This window comes from Amblyomma maculatum, chromosome 9, assembly GCF_055883805.1.
Source record: "Amblyomma maculatum isolate TAMU_Amacu chromosome 9, ASM5588380v1, whole genome shotgun sequence".
NCBI lineage: Eukaryota > Metazoa > Arthropoda > Arachnida > Ixodida > Ixodidae > Amblyomma > Amblyomma maculatum.
Genome location: NC_139352.1, coordinates 34,176,174 through 34,198,225, shown reverse-complemented (window position 1 = coordinate 34,198,225; position 22,052 = coordinate 34,176,174). Strand labels below are relative to the sequence as shown.

At 45.6% G+C, this 22,052-nt stretch overlaps 1 pseudogene across 1 annotated transcript in view; it reads right to left on the bottom strand.

Moving 5' to 3' along the window:
* The window catches only part of LOC146178806 (uncharacterized), a 72,555-nt pseudogene that overhangs the window by 9,087 nt on the left and 41,416 nt on the right, over positions 1–22,052 (bottom strand). The window lies entirely within an intron of this gene.

Genomic DNA, 22,052 nt, shown 5'->3' with positions numbered 1-22,052 from the left:
CACGTATCCGTAAACAGTGGTTGATTTTTTCAGTCGTCGCCCTTGCAGCCCTTGTCGTCACGTCGTCGCGTGTGTGAGATGGCAGCTTCAGCGAGTGCAGCGCAGCGAAAACCTGCTGCTCGTCTGCGGTTTGTACCCGCAGACGATTTAGCACTACTTCGTGAGGTCAACGCTGAAAACCCTTCAGAGACCCTTCTCGATGGCCGCTGATTGAGAGGAATGTTCATTTTGCCGTAGGCAAATTGTTTAGTGTTCGGGCGTTGCAGGAACGACTTGATCTGCTCCTAGCCCAGTTCATAGCAAATGACAGGATGTGCCTTCGGAAGTGAGTACTCAATTTTGTTGATGGTGCTTGCGTTTGAAATTGGTGCTTGTTTTGCAATTGTTTTATATAGCTGCTGTTCCTCCTAGATCTGGTACAGAAGAAGAGTATGAGGAAAAAGAAAAACTCCTGCAAGAGATCTCTGACCTTGCGGGGAGTTTGGACACAAAATCAAGCCCTGCAAAATGCAGCTTAGTGCTGCCCAGAAAACTTTTGCAAACGAGGTACGGGACTCCGCCTGCGCTGCAAGTGCTGCAGCATCACCTGTGCACGATTATAATGGTATGTAAACGAGAACATCACTTTTTTTTAATTCACCTGCTAATTACTGTCATCAAAATGTTGTTCATGGTGTATGCACAGGCTATTTCTGTTGTATTGACTCCGCCACAGTGGCTTAGTGGTTGGGGCGCTCGATTTCGGAGCCAGGGAGCCCAGGCTCGATACCAGCCCGAGGCGGCCGCATTTCGAAGAAGGCGAAACACAAAGCACCTGTGTGCTGTACGATCTCAGAGCACGTAACTTTTTTTTTTAAAAGCCTCAGTTGGTCGAAGTTAACCGGAACGTTTCAACAGGCATCCTAAGCGCTTTGAGGTGTTAGACCCTACAAATCAAACCATATATATTATATTGTGCTTTAGACATTAGATCCAAACATAGTCATTTGTATAAGGCCAAGCAAGTTTCCAAACAGCACTCTATGCGTGGCAGGTGAACATTTGCACTAGTAACTGTGGATTAAGTGAAAAAAGAAAATTACATCTGCAGAGTAGAAATGACTCGTTACGTATGCTGCACTTTTCAATAAGCATTACTGCTGTGTTTCTTACAATCACCCAGTACTTGGCGGTATTGCAGAACTTCATGACAAAAAATAATGGTCAGGGTGCATTCGAGATGAAATGTGTTTTATTGAGAACAAAGCCTGTATGCTAAAACAGATGATGTGCATATGCTGCTTTGTGCAGGCTCACCATCAGCTCATGACGCCAGCTGTAGTGCACTGGCATCTGCATCCTCCATTCTTGAACAGATGTATTGCAGCACAGAAGCGGCGGAGGAAGGAATGGTGCATCAAAGCCCAACACCACCACAGGAAATACCAAGTAAAAGTGCAGCGTGCATCAGCACACCTACACAACAGCAGATGCAGGCAGATGCACAAGATGAGCCTGCAGCCACAATTGAAAGCAGGCGGAATAAGTGTAGTACTCAATACAGCTGCGTAATTCTAGGTTTGAGTAGTCGATATACTGTACTCACTGCTACCTATGCTGCTCTGCAAACATGAAAATCTAGCTTGCTCGTCCATACCTGCTCTATTTTCATTCTGCACTAAAACAATGCTGCACATTAATTGCATTGCTTTAATTGTGCATTTGCAGGAAAAAGAAAGCCAAGGTCTGGGAATGAAGACCAAGAATTTTTAGAAAAGAGATGGAGCCATGAACGGGCATTAAAGACAAGGAGATAGAAGTTGAAAATGAGCGTATCATGCTCGAAAAAATGTGCCTCGAGCAAAAGCAGAAACGCTGGGAGAAGCGAAAAGAAATGAAGACAAAAAAATTGGAGCAAAAGTATAAGCTGCGTGAACTTGAACTAGAAGCTCGTGCCAACGAGCTCAGAGAAAGGCAGCAACAAAACGAGCTCAACAATGCAACGCAGCAGGCACTGGTGAATGTGTTAAGTGCCACTGCACAAAGACTAAGCAAGTAATGACAATGAAGGGCCATTAAAATCGTACATTGTGAAAACAGACTGGTTTAATTTGCCTCTGTCATGACTCGCCGATTCCAGCAGAATGAAAGTGTGCTGTTTACAGCTTGGCATTGGTGAAAAAAGACAAGGCAGCAGTAGCCGAAAGACAGTTTAGTACAAAACCAAACATTCAGCCCAGTTTTTTTTATACACAACATACCCCTAAGGGCCCTCAGTTCGAGGGTATTACATGGAGGGGGGAGGGATACAGGCATGCAATCAAAAGTAAACAAACCACAATTACAAAAAACTACAACAAAACATATAAAAAGATATGAATATTAGCAAAAATACAAAACACAAAATTAAACATTGAAGCTTAAAGGGGAAGAACATGAACAGAGCAGCAGACAGTAACGTTGATATAAGTTATACAATGCCTCGCAAACAGAGGCATAGAAAGAGGCGTGGAAATAAAACTAGAAACATCAATAACAGAAATACAAGACCGAAACCTAATGCACTGTTAACAATGAATTCAATTGCACAGTATACAACTGCGTGGGGTGCAGATAATCAAACAGGCAAGGTGGCTCCAGGCAGAAGTACTTTGAAACCTGATTACCATACATGCAAGCATGGCAGTTAGAAGAACTGCTACCGTGTACATTCTTGGTACAGCCTGCAATAGAGGCTTTTGATTTTTTTTTTAAATCTAGAAACGCAAACTGCACAATGATTTTTCCAAAACCCCATTCTACAGCCTGCCTGACTGTGCTCATAGCAGCATTGAAATTCTGCTGAGCACTTGTGAGGTGTGCACCACCATATGGCTTCATGAGCAGGGGCCGGAGGGGATAAGCAGGGTCCCCGTATATTACAGCATCATTACCTGGGACCAGCTGCTCCAGTTTTTGGTACAGGTTGCTCTGTCGCAAAATTCCTGAAACAAAAATGTAAAAAATTAAAACACTATGTCCTTTCTCGCAAGACAACATGGCCAGCACAAAATGCTCTACGCAATACATCAGGTACAATTCTCACTGAACACAACATTTGTCTGCAAGAAAGGTACCATGCTGCACAAGAGAAGCGAATATTTGAAATTTCAAATAGCTAATAAATTTTGACAATTCAAGAGAATGGAATGATTTACATTCAAAAGTGTTTCTGGTGAATCAAATATGCTCTGAGATTCTGAACTTTCCATTAATTGGCACAGAATACAAATAAACCAGGTGTAATTTTCTTTGACGACAGTTCTGAAAACAGCTTACGTTCGCACTAGTAGCAAAAATTCTATCATTTAGACGCATATTCTATTGTCTGAATCACTATTTGAATTGGCTTTGAAAAGGTACTATTTCCACATCCTTTCTGCTGCCATATCCACTCGAATATTTTTGCTCGTTGAATGGAAGAAAAATCAATTGAGCATACAAGAACATCAATGACCTCATCAAACCCTGTGATATGAGTTTTGATATTCCCCTTAATGCTTTCCTCATACTTACAGTGCAGTGAAATGCAAAAATAGGAAACATGAATACCCTTAACATGGTACTCACCAGCATCATGCCTACTGCCTGGATATGGCCCATCAAGTTCACAGATGAGCCCGTTAGGGCACATCAGTGCCTGGTACTTCAGCGCATGTACCCTCTTGTGGCCGGAAAAGTAGAGCCGCTGGTTCTCGGGTGGCCGGCAAATAGGTCGTGCCGTCCCATCTATGAAGGCCCAGCAGTTCTGCAGTGGGGCTCCTTTAAGATGAACTGCCTGAGAGCAAGTAAATACAGAGTGTTTAAAAGTTTCTGCATACGTTCAGGTTCATGTCAGCATTTAGATAACATCAACCAACAGCGTGCCGGGGTTCTATCTCAAACATTGGATGCTGCATCATTTCATTTTATTGAATTATTTATATACTTACGTTGCCCATGTCCCTCAAATCAGCCGGGGTCAGCCACTGGTGGCAAAGCAGATCATCGAGCAGGAACCCGAACCTCTGCTCAATATGAAGCATAGTCCTGTTGGTGACGCTTGATATTACAGAATAGTGCCGTCCGAAGAAATCTTGCAGGTCGCAAAGCCGGTTCGGATACGCCAGCCGTCGCAAGCACATGCACAAAGCTTCGTGCCCTGGCACTCGCACTCCCTGTGCGCTGATCACGTATTCAGGCAGTTCTAACCCCTTCACAAGCACAAGAAAGTCTGCCTTTTCGAAGCGAAAATGACTCCGAAATGTGTGATCTGTGAGGGTGTCGACGTTCAGCAGTCCATACCGCGAAGCATATATTCGACGCCGTGGCTCTCGTTCGCGCATCATCAGCGCTTCGATGTCGTTCCAGCACAAATATGCTTGGCAGTACGGGGATGAAAGAAGGCCGGTATGCACCATGATGGCTGTACAAGATAAAACATTCAACGCGCAGTACAACGGTACAACTACAGTGCGTAAACCAAACTGCCGCAGCAAAGAAACTGGCTAAAGTGCGACTTGGCTAGTTTTGGCTTCCGTGTAAAAAAAAAAGCCTGAATGTGTTTTTTAATTTTAAATCTAGATGTCACCACCATAGTTAGCGTTCGCGCTTTCGTACGGCTAACTAAAAGCGCCGATGCAACACACGGAATAACGTCCCGTAATTTGCTGGCGTTTATCGTACGAAAGCGTCCGTACGCTATACTAAAAGTCTTTTCACACCTTCGGGACCACCAAGCCAAATGTGACAATATGCAACAGTCAAAATGTGGCTACGGAGCCAGCATAACGACCATGTAATTCGAGTCGAGGCACTCGAGGTTCCAGAAATTTCTGGGGACTTCCTGCCACCCCCTGACGCTGCCGCTACTCGCCTGGTTGCAGACCAAGCGCTCCAACTCGCTGACCTGGTCCCGGACGACTATCGACAGGACATCGGAGTCTGTCTCCTGATTGGCGCTGACCACTACTGGGACGTCACTACAGATGTCAAGCGGGTCGCTAGCAGGCCCGTCGCCGTGGAGACCATCTTAGGGTGGACACTGCAAGGCACATTGACCAAAAATGTAGCGACGACCTGTCTGACAACGACCGGAGTCATGCGCGTGTTGGTGACCGCCAAGCAAGATGATGATCTCTCCAGTCAGCTGAAATCATTTTGGGAACTGGAGCATCTCGGAATAGTGGACACAGAAGTCACAGGAAAGGAAGACGGTGTTCTGCGAAACTTTCAAGAAAGCACTACTTATAAAGACGGCCGTTATCAAGTCGCCCTGCCCTGGAAAGAGAATGCTCAGATTTAGCAGACAACAAGGTCATCGCTACTCAGAGGCTTCGGTCATTAACAACAAAGCTGATGAAAAACAAAGACAACAGCAAGCTTACGATCAAGCGCTGAGAGAGTACCTGATTGCTGGGCATGCGGAGGAAGTCAACGAAAATGGTGAGTCCCTAAAGGGACCTATTTATTACCTCCCGCATCGAGAGAGAGAGAGAAAACTTTATTTCAAAAAGAAAAAGGAAAAAAAAAAAGGGGGGGGGGGGGGCAGTGAGTGGAGTCTTCATTTCAAGACCCCAATGGCCTGGGCTGCCGCTCTTGCCTGAGTTACCAGCCTACGCTGGGTCTCTAGATCATAGCATTGCAGAGTGGCCTCCCACTGCGCCTCCGAATGGTGCATGTTTATGCGTGGAGGCTTGGGGCCTGCGCACCCCCATGTGACGTGGTAGGCGGTGGGCTGGTCGTTGCACCAAGGGCATGTCTGTGTAGTGTTCTGGGAACATTATGTTGTATTGATGTAGGTTGGGGTAAGTGTTGGTTTGGAGCTGTCTCCATTCCCGCATTTCTTGTGCATTTAGACCCTTGTGTGGAGGGGGATAAATCCTACGTTGTTCCCGTAGGTACTTAAGTTGCGCCCCGTAAGTCACTGGGACAGGAATGCTGGTTGTGAGATCAGGATTGGTGGCCGCTCGGTTTGTGTGACCTCAAGCTAGCCTATCCGCGACCTCATTACCTTCCAATCCAGAATGCCCCGGAACCCAAGTGATCTGATGTTTGAGCTGTGAGGATGTAGCCAATGGGTTAGTTGCGAAGCGAGCTAATTTGTTAGGTATTCTGCCTGCAAGAAGCAGCCGACATGCGAGACTACTAAGCTGAGGATTGCTTTCGATGCCTCTTCGAGCGCAAGAGGTGAGCTCTCGTTAAATGATGTGCTCTCTGCTGGACCAAATTTGAATCCAAGCCTCGCAGACATTCTAATCAGGTTCCAAACCCACAGCATCGCTATCATGTCCGATATCGAAAAGGCATTCCTCCAGGTGCAGCTCATGGAGAGCGACCGTGACGCTTTGCGCTTTCTTGATACGAGTGAGCCCCCAAACAGTCAGAAGCTCTGCCTCCTATTAAGGCGTACCGAATGACTAGAGTGCCATTCGGGGCAACATCAAGCCCCTTTTTGCTAGCAGCAACTCTGGGGTACCATATAGACCTCCTTCATGTTTACAAACAAACAAGGTGATCGAGGTGGCGCTGCAGTCGTCTGCGATCCCATGGTAGGCAAAAAGCCCGGGCGCGGCAGTATTTTGGAGCCTTCTGACCAAGTTTGTCATCTCTTATTGTGGTGTGCAGGCGTGCAGGCTCCTTTATGGCTGCCGCAATAACGATGTACTCAGGGAGTGAGTATTTTGTGAGCCTCAGCAGTGAGGAGCAAAAACACTATGTGGAAAAACTAAAAGTACACGGCGTGCAGCGTCCGGACCCGTACGCCGTCCCGGACGGAGAATGGCTTCAAGGCGCACAAGTGAAGCGTTGCTGCTCTCCGGTGAAAATGAGCAACGTTCTCGTCTATTTGCTGTTTTCACCCACCAAATTCACCCCTGAAAGCGTGGAGAATTATAAAGCTCTGGATGCTTATAACTACTTTCAGTCAGGTAAGTGGGCGACAATTTTTCTTGCTCGTCAGCAGCGTGCGGAGACCGCGTATGAAGTATTCCGCTCAAAATTTCACTATCAGGCGATCTTTCACGCTGATCGGCAAATGAGGCTTGGTAAGCATGAAGCCCTAGGCTAGCGTCGAGGGGCTGTATGCTTAGGTTAAGGGGCTTTAGCTAAGCATGGAAACATGATCAAGGGCATTGCTCCTTGGCCCCGTACGGATTTACTTATCCTTGCGTTATTCGTTGAAACCACCATGCTGCACACTATTGTATCTATTCCATTCGTGTGTCGCTATCGGCATTAACTTCCGCATTTCAGGGAGCAATGCAACACACACGCACACAGTAGTAGTAGTACCTTTCGACTGTTTTGTCTAAGTTATTTACTTGCTGAGGTGGCTTGGCAGCGGCGCACGCACTTAACTGCTAACCAGCGGCGACAATTTCGGTAGTAACAAAATGCAAACGCACACACACTGCGCACTGACCGGTGCAAGATTAAATATAAAAATGCACTTTAATTTTAATCTTGATCCTTCAAAGACCGGTTTCATAGCATAGGTACACCTCCCAGACACCAATTTCCCTGTGCCAAGTTGTTCGCTGATAAATCCATGTCTTACGTGGATGCAACGACTTAGATTAAAAAACAAAAACGTGGGACCCACATGCTTCTCCGGAGAGTATCACATAATAACGCTTCACGCACACATACATTTTCTCACTGTTTTGATTTTTGAGCCGCCACGGTGAGGGAGTGGGTAGGTGCTTGACTACAGTGCCTAAAGATCCGTGACAGAATCCCGGCCGCCATTCTTTCGTTGCAGTTAAAAGCTAGGCGCCCATGTGCTGTGCGATATCACTGCATGTTAAAGAACCCCAGGTGGTCGAAATTTCCGAAGTCCCCTCCTACCACGTCTCACATAGCCTGAGTAGCTTTGAGACATTAAACCCCATACACCAAACCTGCTTTATTTTTTCTTTTGTACACAATACTTAGCATCAACAAACGTTAGCTTAGCAGTTTGACACCTTTGAACGCATTTTTATTTGACAATTAATCAATTACACTGAAAATTTTGCTGTTAGCTTCACAAAAGCATTGGCTTCTCATTCTGAGGATTTTGACACTTTTCAACTTCCTTTGCATTTTTTGTAGTAAAGCAATCAATTACACACACTAAATTTTCTTACTAAGCTCCATCTTTTTAAATCTAAGTCATTGCATCCACGTAAGATGTGGACTCTGAGCATTTTGACATCTTTCAACCCTTTTTTTCATTTTTCAGTTGTTTCTATTAAATTATTCATCAGTTGCACACTCCAAGTTTTCTTAAATGACATCATCAAGTGTTCCATTCTGAACATTTTGATTCCTTCAAGTAAATTCCAATGATTTCATTAACTCTTCATAGCCTATTGTAACCAATCAATCATCAATGATTAAATCTTCAAATTACCAGGATACAATTTCATATGCCGCCCCTGATTACTTCCAACACATGGTGCTGACAACTGTTACTACTACAATGTCAATGGCATTTTGTCCAAACGAGATGTATAAGCTATTGTTTACTCTCACTCGCCATAAATGCTGGATGCTTTAAGCATTATATGTTCCTTTACTGCAGTGGCTTTTGGAGGAAAATTAGTTTGAGCACAACCATATTTATTAATCTCCTGGTATTCATCCATGCTCATTGTTTACAGGACTGGTCCGAAAATGTCGGCTATGGAGGCCAGGTGGTGGAAAAATTAGCTTCCTGAGCGCTGAAGTGATGCCATCACAAACTACTACAGCAAAAGGCCACGACACATGGCTCTGTGTCGATGATCAATCAGGGCATATATTGGCTGGCCATTGCCAGTGCAAAGCTGGGCGTGTGGACTCCTTCCTATGAATCCTTTTTATATGTAACTGATCATTAAGCAAAAGTTCTTGTGCAGGCTTGGAGAAGTATGCAGCCATGTCGCTGCAGTACTGTTCGTGCTGGAGTGAGCAGCTCGTGAGCGGGCAGATGTATCGTGCACCTCACAGCCATGTGCCTGGAGAGCTGCTGTGTCCAAAAAGGTAAATATTGGCATGCGAGGGTTGTCTTGAAATACATAACTGGAGAGTAAGAGACACACTAAATGATTATTGTGCATAATTCGTGTGCTATATTTTAGGCTACCATGGTCCCTGTTGACCACCTTGATCTAGCCAAGCCTGGCAAAAAGCCACGAAAGCTTACACCACAACCCAAACATACGTACCAAGCTTATGACGCGAGGGACAGAGAAATATTTCAGTCTCAGAAAGGCCAGTGCAAGTGCTGTTGTTTTAAGGAGCATCCCAAAGGTAGATGAAGAGGACACAGACTCTGCATCGGAAGATGAATGAACACATTTTTAAGGCAAGAGAACAGTCATATGCATGCTTTTCAAGTTACGTTTGAGTAAGTGCCATCAGCTTTTTCATTGTTCTGTGAAAGAAAATTTCCACAAAACAGAAATTGGCTCGCACTACTACAATTTTTGTTACATGTTTACAGAACAAAAAATTTTTCTTTCCACTATCGTGCATAATTCAGTAACTATTTGGAAACAACCGAGAATGCTCATGACCTGCTTTTGCCTTCTCTCAGTCATAACAGATATCCCAGCTTACAGGCTGTTGACTGTTCCTTCTTGACACAGGTTACTATGTTGCATCAGGTAGCTACAAGTAACAGAAAAAAAAATGAAATCGCATACAATGTTGCACAAGGTATGGCGTTGAGGTATGGCGTTGAGGTATGCGAATTATCTCAAGAATGACTTATATGTCGACGATTTGGTAACAGGCGCCGACACCTTGGAGGAGGCGGCACGCATCTGCGAAGAATCGCAGCGCATTATGCACAAGGCTGGCATGCACCTACGCAAGTGGCGCTCGAATTCGGCGCAACTTTCGACGATGTTCGAGCGAGAAAGCACGAGGCAAATTGCCGGAGCTCAGCATGACCAAAATTCTCGGTGTCGAATGGCGGCCTCACACAGACGACTTCGTGTTTGAAATGAACACCCTAATAGATTTTTTGAGTTCACGGCAAGACACGAAGAGATTTTTGCTGCAAGCATCAGCGCGTATTTTCGACCCCTTTGGGTTCCTCGCACCAGTTTCCACCACAGCGAAGGTTTTGTTTCAAACCCTTTGGGAGCGAGGTACGCACTGGGATGAGAAACTGCCTTCAGACGTACTTGAGAAATGGGAAATTTGGTGCCAACAGCTTCCTGAGCTTCGCCACATCTCCGTACCTCGAAAACTAGCCGTGAAAGGTGAGCATGACGAGCCTGAGCTTCACATTTTCTGCGATGCCAGTCCGAGAGCCTATGGTGCCATCGCTTACGTCCGGACAAAAACGAAGATGGGAGCTTCACTGTATCCCTTTTAATGGCGAAGTCAAGGGTGGCTCCACTAAAGCGTCTGTCACTGCCGCGGTTGGAACTAATGGGGGCCCTGATAGGAGCTCGGTTGGCAAAAATGCTTCTTCAACCGCTGAACGCGAGAGCCATTTCGATTTACTGCTGGAGTGATTCAACCGTGGCCCTGAGCTGGATAAAAAGCAGTGCCTTAAGGTGGAAACCTTTCGTTGCCAACAGAGTGCAAGAGATTCAGTCTCCGACTGATCCAGCAGTTTGGAGGCATTGCCCTGGAAAGACAAACCCTGCAGATCTATTAACAAGGGGCATTATGCCTTCCGCTTTGGTTGAAAGTGAAACATGGTGGAATAGGCCGGCATGGCTGAGGACGACCAACGAGCACCCCGCGTTTCTACCGAACACTGATTGCAGCTCTTGCGCAGAGGAAGAAAGGGTTGTGCAGTTGCTCAATGCAGTAACCTGCAGTGCACCGGAGGCACTGTTGGATATGTGTATATCAGCTCCTTAACCAGAGTTATTCGGGTAACCGCATGGGTACAGCGCTTCCTGAATAACTCTCGAAACCTTTCCCAGAAACAAGGAGGAGAGTTAACTGCGACAGAGCTGGCACAGGCTGAGAAGTACTGGCTTCGAGTGTCACAAAGGACAAGCTTCTCTGAAGAAATAAGTGCCATTCAATCGTCAGCTACCCTGAACAAGAAATCACCCATTCTAGCTCTCAACCCTTTTCTCGACGCTGACGGCATGCTTAGTAAGTAGGTGGCAGACTTCAACATAGCGCGGAAGAGGAGAGCACAACACACCCCACTATAGTCTCCTCAGCACACCGGTTCACACTGTTGCTCATAACGCGAGAGCACAAACGGTTGCTTCATGCGGGAGTGCGAGACATGCTATGCCACCTTCGTGAGCGCTACTGGGTACATAGAGCGAGACAGACTGTAAAATCCATAATCCAGCACTGCCTTCAGTGTCAGAAACAACGCTGCCGACCTGCTGCAGAGCCTGTGGCCCCCCTTCATTCAGACCGTGTCACAAGGGCTGACCCATTTCAGATCACAGGTGTCGATTTTGCGGGCCCTTTATTTTTCAATGACAGAGGTACGACACGCAAGGGCTATGTGGCTCTCTTTACGTGCGCAGTAACCAGAGCAATCCATCTCGAACTCGTCGGCGACCTCACTTCAAACTCATTTCTTATGGCATTCAGACGATTTGTCTCCCGCCGAGGAATGATCAAAGTCATGTATTCAGATAACGCTCCAACATTCAAGAGAGCATCAAAAGACCTCGAAAAGATGTTCCAAGCGGTGCGGGGAGCTGAAGTCCTCACCTACATCGGACAAAATGGAATATCATTGAAATTCATTGTAGAGAGAGCGGCATGGTGGGGCGGCTTTTGGGAAAGGATCGTGCATACTGTGAAAGCCTGTCTTCGCAAAACCCTTGGAAGAAGCTGTCTCGATCTTGACGGCCTGCGCACAGTCCTAACAGAGGTCGAGGCGGTCGTAAATTCCCGTCCCCTAACGTACGTCCACTCTGATGCGGGGGAGCCAGCGCCCCTAACACCAGCCCATTTCCTCAAGAGAGCGTCAAAAGACCTCGAAAAGATGTTTCAAGCGGTGCGGGGAGCTGAAGTCCTCACCCACATCGGACAAAATGGAATATCATGGAAATTCATTGTAGAGAGAGCGGCATGGTGGGGCGGCTTTTGGGAAAGGATCGTGCATGCTGTGAAAGCCAGTCTTCGCAAAACCCTTGGAAGAAGCTGTCTCGATTTTGACGGCCTGCGCACAGTCCTAACAGAGGTCGAGGCAGTCGTAAATTCCCGCCCCCTAACGCACGTCCACTCGGATGCGGGGGAGCCAGCGCCCCTAACACCAGCCCATTTCCTTGTCGGGCATCGGCTTACAGCTTTGCCATCCACAGCTGCAGCCACTTCTCCGGAGTCAACGCGTTAAATACTGCGGGAGATGGAAGTACCGCGTCACGCTCGTTGATTCATTCTGGAGACGATGGAGGCGCGAATACCTCCTAGAGCTGAGGTCTGCGCACTGGACCAAACCCACGCGGCAGCAAAGTGTTACGGAAGACGATATTGTGCTTTTAGGCGACTAACGGATCCCCCCCCCAGATGTGGCCGATGGCTCGAGTCAAGGAGACCTTCCCAGGGAGGGACGGCAATGTAGGCGCCTGCACAATTGCGCTCCCAAACAGGAGGGAGCTTCGACGACCAGTGCAGGCCCTTTTTCCTCTCGAACTCCAAGGCGAGGATGTCCCACGCTGAGAACAGAAATGAGCTGAAGCTCATTTGGGGGGGAGGATGTAGAAAATGGAGGATACACGTGTAGAAAACGCTGCACATAGGGGGGCACCAGAAGAGCGCAGGAAGTAGAAACGAGAACACAAACGGCTTCCAGGAATTGGTCCGCACTTCGAACGTGCAAGCGAAACCCAAGCCGAAGCTGCAGATGGCCCTCTCCTGCCCCGCGAAGACCAGCATGCCGAAGCCACAGCAGAAAGGTCTCTCCCTTTCCTCCTTTCATGTTTCTCTCCTCTCCAGTGCTGTCCGACTCTTGTAAAATAAACCTAGTCTCGTAACCGTTACCGAACGTGTGTGTGTCGTTCCTTTGAGGCTCCTGCGTGCGCAGCCCTGCTGCCCGAACGAGTAATGCGCAGTAAAGGAGAATCGTGGCGCGACCTTGCTAACATCGCTCCGTGGTGCATCGCTGTACAGTGAGACTAACCCAACAAAGAAAACTAGGAACTCTACAGCCTTAGACCGCTTGGTCAAGCTCCCAAAAGTATATGGCATACTTACATGTGTACTATATAGCACAGATAGCATTACTGCCCACATGGGTGAGTTTTTTTACCGTAATGCAGAGTTAACAAAACTATACTCCCATAAGCCCAGTTTTACATGAGTGCTAGGTGCTGAACTTTCAGTAAAACTGTCCATAACCCACCCTCTGTATCTGAACAAAACTGGAAATTCTGGGTCTTACTCCTGAATCAAGAGTTGAGCTCATCCGAGATAAGAGAAAGAAATGTTTCATGCTACCTCTATTTTTTTCAGCACCCAAAGAACAGCCTCTTTATGACAGGCCACTGCAAAAAGACAAGAGTGGCTCTCGAGAAAGGCAACTAGGGGAGTCTTAAGAAGGCATGGTAACAACAATTTGTGTTTTGAACAGTATGATACAGTTGTCTTCATTTAAAAAATAACATGTTCACAGGCTCTCTGTGACTCCCGACTTAATAGATGTTTGTTGATACAGTGTATAGTAATTTATTCTGTTGCTTCAAACATAACAAATGTATGGGCATTCCTTGAAGGCTGTTGTATATCCACTTGTCTTTGTTGAGTTTTTTTTTCTTTGGAATGTTTCGTAAACTCCATATGCACAACGCCTCATCTCTAAAGCTGCCTGGCAGGCCATTTCAATGGCTGCCAAAAACAATCTTCATTAAGGAGCTGGCCGTTGCGCTCTGTGGTCCGAAGGAGCTAATGAAGAGATCGGCCAGGGTAAGCATTAGGAGCTGATAAATGAGGGTTTTGTGGCTTTCTGAACTCTTGACCGATATAAGCTCAAATCATTAAAAGACAACCTGGCGTATTTGGGTGTCCAAAGCAAGAATGCTAACCTGAGAAGCTATGCTTGGCTTCCATTTTATTGTCTTTCAAAGCAATGAAATGATTTCGCTTTCCCCCTGATTAGCTAGATATTGTCATGTAGTGGTGACACGCCCGGTAGCCACAAATGAAGACACTGGCTCTGCACTCGAATGAAACTTTATTAGGCTGACTTAAGCCCACAAAAGAACTAAGTTATTCGCCAGTGGTAATAGCAACAAATCATGCTCGGCAGTCGGCGAAGAAAGAATTCTCATCGCAAGCACCAAAACTCAACTGAAAGGCGGCAGGAAAACATCGAGATAAAGCCGCAGACCATGCCTAGCGTAATCTGAAACATTGCAGAAACACGCGAGTGGCAAGGATCTTCAAGATTTCTCTCGATGCATCTTGTGCGACAAAGAAAATGGTAAAGCAGCATCTTGCTGCAACGAGCATGAACAAAAACAAAGGACAGAATCTATGCTCACGCTAGAATCACAATGATAAGGCCGCATGCCGGCGGCTGTCAAAAAAAGAACAAATAAAGGCGAATCATTCGTGGCAATATACTGGTGACACCTCGCAAGTACTGTATGTGAGAACAGCTAAAGATTGTTTGCTGCCACCAGATATGAAGTTTGGTTTGTTTTCTCTTTTCACAAAAACATACCTGCCAACACAGCAAGATCAAAAATCAGGAGATTTTATTTAGAACATGAAAGGGGGGGGGGAGGCAGCGTCAACTTTTCATGTAGTGCCAGAAGAGTCCTTTCGCAGGGCTTTTGCGGTGGCAGATTTAGCGAGCTTCAAAAATTCATCAGAATAGTTTTGTTCAAAGCATGGCTCAGACTGCTTGTGGCCCTTCACCAGCAGCAATTGTTCGAGCGTTGTGTTGCACATCGACGAACGGAATTCAGTTCTTGTTTTCCTCACTGTGCTAAAAATCCTCTCGCACTATGCATTGCTGTGCGGTATTACAAGAAAATCAAGTACCACCTTTGCAACTCGGCCAAACAGGAGTTTTCCATCAGTGTTTTGCATTTTACCGACTTTTGCCCACTGGACATCACACCTTTCTTCCTTCAGAATGTGCTCCGGAAGATTGTACGCCTGCAGCACAGCAAACTCAGCTTCCAGGGAATCCAACGCATCTTCAGCAGTCTCACTGCAGTCGTGAGGCAGCAGCTGAGGGAAGCTTTGAACAAAAAAACGAAGATTTGAGAAAGATGCTTCAGAAATAAGATTCAGGTTGGCAACTTCAGCGTACTTTGCAGCTTGGTTCTCAAAAGGAAATTTGTGCCTGATGTAGTTGCACGCAGTTCTGCAATAACTGCGCAAAGAAGCAAAAAATTCTGTCTTATCATTTAAGTTTCTAGACCATCGCTGTGGTGCGACTTCCGATGACCAGGTCATTGTCTCCTTTCTGGCAGCTAATATCTTGATGTAGAACATCAAGCGGAGAAGCAGCAGCCTTTACAGCTGTCGGCAGCACAAACCTTGCCAAAAGCTCTGTGAGGAGCTGCAGTAAAACAGGCCGCAGAATATGTATTTGTGGTGCCTGCGACTGCAACTGGCAGTTAGCTTTCTCCAAAAGCGGGACCACACTTTTCAAAAAATATCCAAAAGCCAAGTTGATGTCACATGTCAAAAAATGGAGCAGTCTTTCTTCGCGAGATAAAGCAGCTTCTCTTGCAGTTTCAGATATAACATTGGCTTTTTTTTGCAGGTAGAACATCGTTCTTCTCTGTTATTGCTTTACGCTTGTGACTCGCACTATCGGGATTTTCCCCTCCTGTTGATGTGGGCCTTCGAGGAATATGATAAGAATCTAAGAAGGATAGGCATCGCTTTTTTGTTTTTACCTCATTCAAGAAAAAACTGACCAGAGGTTTCCATTGGTCAAGCATTCTAGTGAGGCACTTGCCTAAAGACAACCAACGAGTTGGCACATGTTTCAAAATTTTTCGCACCTCCATATTGTGCATGTCCTGAAATTCTGAAAGTTTGTCTTTGGGTTTGGCAATTTTCTCCAAGTAATAAAATACATCAACGAGGACCTCGTCGAACTTCATTGGCAAACACGCTGCTCCTTTCTCAGCAGCCAGAATAATCAGATGACAAGGGTAGCCAACAACAACTAAGTTTTCTTGAGCTTCCTTTAAGACTGTAGCGATGCCATTTTTTTTCCCTAACATAACGTTTGCATTGTCGGCGCAAAACGCAATGCAGTTTGATACAGGCACGTCAACATTTTTCAATGCCTCCAACACGAGGTTACCTATTTTTCGTCCAGTTGCCTCCCCATGAAGTTCTTGAAGGCTCATTAGCCTACTGTCGATCTTCGAGCATTCTTCTTTGTAGTAGGTCACTACAATCGGGCATATCTGTGCAGCACTGTCATTGCTACCGTCCACAGCAACAGCAAAAGCACGGTGTTTCAGGGCGTTTAACATTGTGCTTTGCACCTCTGAGGCCATTTCGCCCACGATTGCAGTCGCCTTGGTGCGTCTGCATCCATACCGCGGAAACATTTTTCGTAAAAGAGGCCCAACATGGTCGCTGACACTTAGCGGCAGGTTATGTTCGATTAGGAAACCTGTAAAAAGGCCCTCCGCACGTATCACACTTTTGTCGCAGTCCTTTTGCAGAAAGTTTGCTATGTTCCCTAGCTGGTCAGTGGTGCGAACGTTGCTCACATGCTTCGTTGTGGAAACGTGATGTTTCAAGTCACCTTTGCCGCCGTGACAAACACTGACGTCGCATCCACACGTGCAAAATGTGAAATGTTCGCCTTTTCTTGATGTCACAAAACAAGGAAAGTCAGAAGTATACGATCTCAAAAACTTCAGAAAATATTTCTTTTTCGGCTTTGAGAGCGCCAATGATGTTGCGAACAACACAAGGATGTCGACCGTCACACAATGGACCGCAGACACGCTAAGCCTACACACAGCAAGCGACAGCAACGGTGCACACAAGGGAAGGCCTGAGAAAATGTGCAGCCAAAAGGCACCACTGGCTTTTGCTTTGATTTAGCTTCGGCTCGCTGCTAGCCAATGATGCTGATGGTGTTGCTGCTGCCGTTGACTTTGATGGGGGCGTTACGACGCGGCTGCAGATTCTGCGGCGAGATTTTTGCAAAAATGATTTCTGTGCGGGCTAAGGCAACTTTTCAGGAGATTTAGGCTAGTGATCGTACAATCGGAAGGTGCAGTGAAAAATCGGGAGTCTCCCAACTGAATCAGGAGAGTTGGCAGGTATGCAAAAAGGTGATTGAACTCGAACTTCAGTGCAGTGACCATGAAGAAGTTTGTTCTACCACGGAAAAACCACGAAATAAAATGTGCCACAAATTGTGGTGGTGCAGCTTTTAGCTTAGCTGGAGACATCACTAGTATATCTATACAATGAGGAATGCTTTCGAAAATATTGACATAGAAAGCGTGACATTATTGTTATATCCCTGTCAAACGCACAAAATAAAGTGCACTTATGGACAATGTCACTTATGAAAAGCACTGCTAAACGTCGTAACGAAAGTGCACTTGCCAAAGTGCGTTTTCAAAACAGACTTTGAGGACCAAGTGCGTAGCCTCGCCAGCAGCAATTTCTTCGTCACAAAATGTATCATGTAATAAGATATGCATCCAAGTTGATATTACGTATTTTGTACATTTCTATTTGAGTAATTTCTTATAATAGAGACGGGCAAAACATCACATAAAAAAACATGATATACCCGTGTACGCAACTTCCAAATTAAGTGCGGTGCGCCACTTCGGCGACGCCAATTTCAGCAAGGTAATGGTGGTTGCTGGTTGCTGGCCTGTGTTTGCGTGTGAAGCCTCTGCAGTCATCCTCTTCTCTGCTCTTGTTTTATCTCCTTTATACTCCCATCTGAGACTTTTAGAGCGCAGAGCACTGCAATCCTCCTGCGCCCAGTTCCTCTCTTCCGTCACCATAAGATTGTTACCGTCATCGTGCTTCCTCACCGGTGTGTGTTTTTGCACATGTCCTCTTTGTATTATTGCTCGCAGAAAGCTTTCCGGGAGATCTTTTATGCCGCGAGTTCCATGCAGTCTGTTTAGTGTGGAGTGAACGCGCCGGGAAAATATGGCAGCTAGGGAGAACGGCCAATGCAAAGTAAGGACCACCTGGACGGATCAAGAATCTCGGGCCTTAATTAGACTTTGGGAGGGCCTCTTACCAGACGTCCACCGAACCAAAAGGAACCTACAAGTCTATATGAACATGGCTGAACGGCTTCGTGCCATCAGCATATAGAGGTCGACAAGGGAGATAAAAAAAATCCAAAATTTGTGAAACAAATAAAGGTTGAAGTTTTGTAAAAGGCATCTTTATTATTAGCCGTCAGATACTTTCGCTGCCGTAGCAGTCACACATGCACGACTTTGAGATAGGTTCATGGCTATTTTTACGCACTGGCTAGGTAATTTCCGGATTTATGTTATCTCAATTGTATTGTTACAAATGCTGCCTCACCCCCCACTCCCCCTTTGAATTATTTTATTTCAGGCAGCTGACAAGGACTAGCACTCTGACGGAGTCCGGAGGCATGCCATGGAAGTTTTACTGGGAGATACACAGATTTCTCGGATGGCTACCAGCAAATGATCGCAGTCTCATGGAGAAAACTCTCCCTCCTTCGGATGTCAACACCTCCCCTGAGGTACTTAATAGAGCAATTCATTATAGCTGATGCTAGTCTTTTACCTGATTCGCATTGGTATCCAGTTGATATAAACGAGGTGAAAGAAAAAGTAGCCTAGATAAGAAAATGAGTGCAGATTTTTCATAGTTACAATAGTGTTCTTTTAAAAGCTTTCTCTCTCTGGCATATCTGCTCATGTGACAACTGCACATTTTTCTGTTCAGATTTTCAACAACATATGGTTCACGGGGGTGGGACTTGCTGAGGAGTCATATGGCGACCTCTGAGAGGTAGGCGACTCACACCATAAACAAGAACCCACCACTGCTGCTGTAGAACCTAGTGTGTATGACTTGGCCTGGAGCCTGGTGTGGAACCTGCAGCTTCGGGCAAGTCATGATGAGCTGCTGCAGCAAAGAAGCGGCTGGTTGCACCATCTAAGCTATTAGTTCATTTTGAAGGTAGCGCGAAAAACGAGGACCAAGAGTAGAAGGACACAACGCCGCGCTACTTCAAAATGAACCAGATTCAACTCGCCCAACTTTCAACCTTACTACTATTAGTTCAGTTTCTAGATGAACAGCGGCAGCTCCGCTGCTCATTAGAGCAGCAGAGGAAAGACTCGCTAAAATTACAGAGGGAGCATTTAGGCATCATGAAATGCAATGATTCCTTTCATTGACATTGTAATGCTTGTAATGCACTTCGTAAGTTTATATTAATGACATCGTTTGGTTGCAGGCCTCAATTATTTCTGGCTGCTTGATCATGTAAGTGTACCAGACCAATTTACTTTTTAGTACACAAGCGTCCCGTACACATCTCCTGTTCATGGTACAGTTATTCCAGGCTGCTCATGCTCGTTAGTTTTTTGTCTATGTTCCAACCCAGAACTGAAACTGCCTGGCATTGTCTTCATTACAGCTTCAGTGTGAAACAAAATGCATAACAAATAAAAATATGCAGTTTAATTTTTAATAACATTACACGCAACAGCAATTATTAAGTTTTAATAGACAGTACACGTTCAATTTTAAATGCGTTATTTTGGCTACGGCTGTCTTGCGGTTTTTGCTTTTTGCGTGCGTGTTCGTGGTGCGTGAGGGTTCGATGGCTTCAACCATGATGCTAGGAGCCCTGATCGGGGACAGCCAGCTGAAGTTTGTGAATAAAATACGAGTACTTGTGCCGCAAAAAGTAAAAAAGTGCACTTTCAGCTTCAGCGGCACAAACGCCCGCCGGCTGCTGTCGCAGATGGAGTGCATGAAGTTGCAGCACCTGAATTTTATGGCCGTCTATGTCAGTGGGAACGACTTGTGCACCGACAGCTCACCCACTGACATTGCAGAGGACATAAAGGTACGTAATAATGATGGGCTCAGAATATCTTATCGCAGTTGCTTTGTTGGGGGCACTCTGATAGTGCTTTTATCATTGATGTAGCTATGCAGCAGCATTTGATTTGAGCGCAATGATTGCCTTTGAAAACCTCTACCTGTGATAAATTTTACCTTATCTTGCTTCATTGGCCACAGCTCGAGTGTTTCAGGCATGAGTGTTCACTTCTGTACATTGCACAGAAGAATGCTTGACACCCTAGCTGGCAGGTTTAAGTGTAGCTTGTTTACCAGTCTCCGTATCATTTAAGTTTGCTTGGTGCATCCTCACAGCTTTTACGAGGTGTGCCCAAAAACTACATGCCAGCATGGCGACCTTGACTTTCATATATCAATACCCAAAAAAGGTGGAATACGGTCTTCTGGTTAGCACATCATTATCAGGTGTTTGTATGTTGGATGACTTTTCCATTTTGCTCCTGCATATAGTAATGGTGATTGTTTCTTAGTACCCAGAAATGTGGCGCAACAAACACAATTGTGTTTCTGGGTGCTATGCAGCACCAACTTGCCCCTCAAGCTGTTATTTTCTGAAAGTTTTTTTACTTAGACTGCCGCCGCATATGTACGAAACAGAGGTCAAAAAAAAAAAAAGGCCTTAGACAGAATTGTGGTGAGGACCCTTAAGGACATGCAAGATGTGCTGATTGGCGCAGAGGTAAGAATCTCCTCAGAAGCAAGTTTCGACATTATACTTTGCAATAAAATTGATTCATGCTTTTTCAGTGCATTGCACGAGGTCATACAAAATGCATGTGGTTAATTTTATATTTCATGGGGAGGTAAAGTTGGCACTGCTACGAATAGTTGCCCACTGTTATACTCAACTGTCTTTTCTGCTCTCACACAGAAGGCAGATGCATCTCGGCCACAATGTGCACTTCGTCTGCCTTCAGTCATCCTGTGAATGCAACTGATATATGTAGGACTTGTTGATTGGATGTAATGAGGATTTTCGCTTCATTCAGTGTTGGCAAAATATAATTTTATTGATGCAATTTCAGGCCAGCCCAGTGTCCAGGGGGTGCAGCATCAAAGCCTTGGCCAAGGTTCTGAGCATGGCACTAAGAGGCCACTATGGACCACAGTGGGCACAGGTGGCAAAGCACCACCAGGTGTGGCCAGTCTGGGAATGCTGCACCTGCAGAGCCAAGGGCCATTTTGGATAGACAGTGTCGCCCATTCCTGACTTAAAGGTACCAAAGAGGCACTGAAAGTGCAATTTCTTGGTCACAAGACTTTTCCGACCACCTTTCCTATGTTGTCACGAATATGAAGCAAACATGTTCACTTTTTATAAAACTGCAGATCTGGAGGAAAAAAAAGGAGCTTTATTACCACTAAGGCATAATTACTCTACTCATGTTGCCTCCTTATGCACAGCAGACAATGCCAGGCATCATGATTTCAGTACAACAGCCATGCTTGCCGGTAACCAAGAATTTTCTTTAGCCTGCATTATTGTATTCCCACAGAATCAGCTATGCTCCTAGATGTACAAGGCCCCAGCAAAGAAGGCACGTCTGTCACAGTAGTAAGCAAAGCAGCACAACATGTAAAGGAGACAAAGGGATGAACAGAGCACTGTAGTAACAGCAAAGGTTTATTCAGGATGCTATCGCAATATATACTCCAGCAGCGCAGAAGACACTGAAAACAATTCACACCATGTAACTCTGAGCATGCAGGTGTTCCATGAGTACATCAGTTATGGAAAAGCAAGGAATTGTTCAGGATGACAGCAGGCGGTGTTTTAAGATATTTGGGGCCCCGCTGCATGATTTCAGATACCTGTTATTTCTGTAATAACCTGGTTTGTGATTACTGACATGACTGTTTTTGGAGAACAGGTGAGAACAATGTTATTTGTGAGTGCCAATGTTGTGGACAGCATTCTAAGCCCCTTACTACATTCATTTTCTTTTTCTGGCCCAAAAATTAGTGCGCTCAGTTAATGACGGAAATGCCTATATCAACCTTTGTTTTGAGAAAAAATCATGCAGTTGCAATAATTTTTCACAATATTG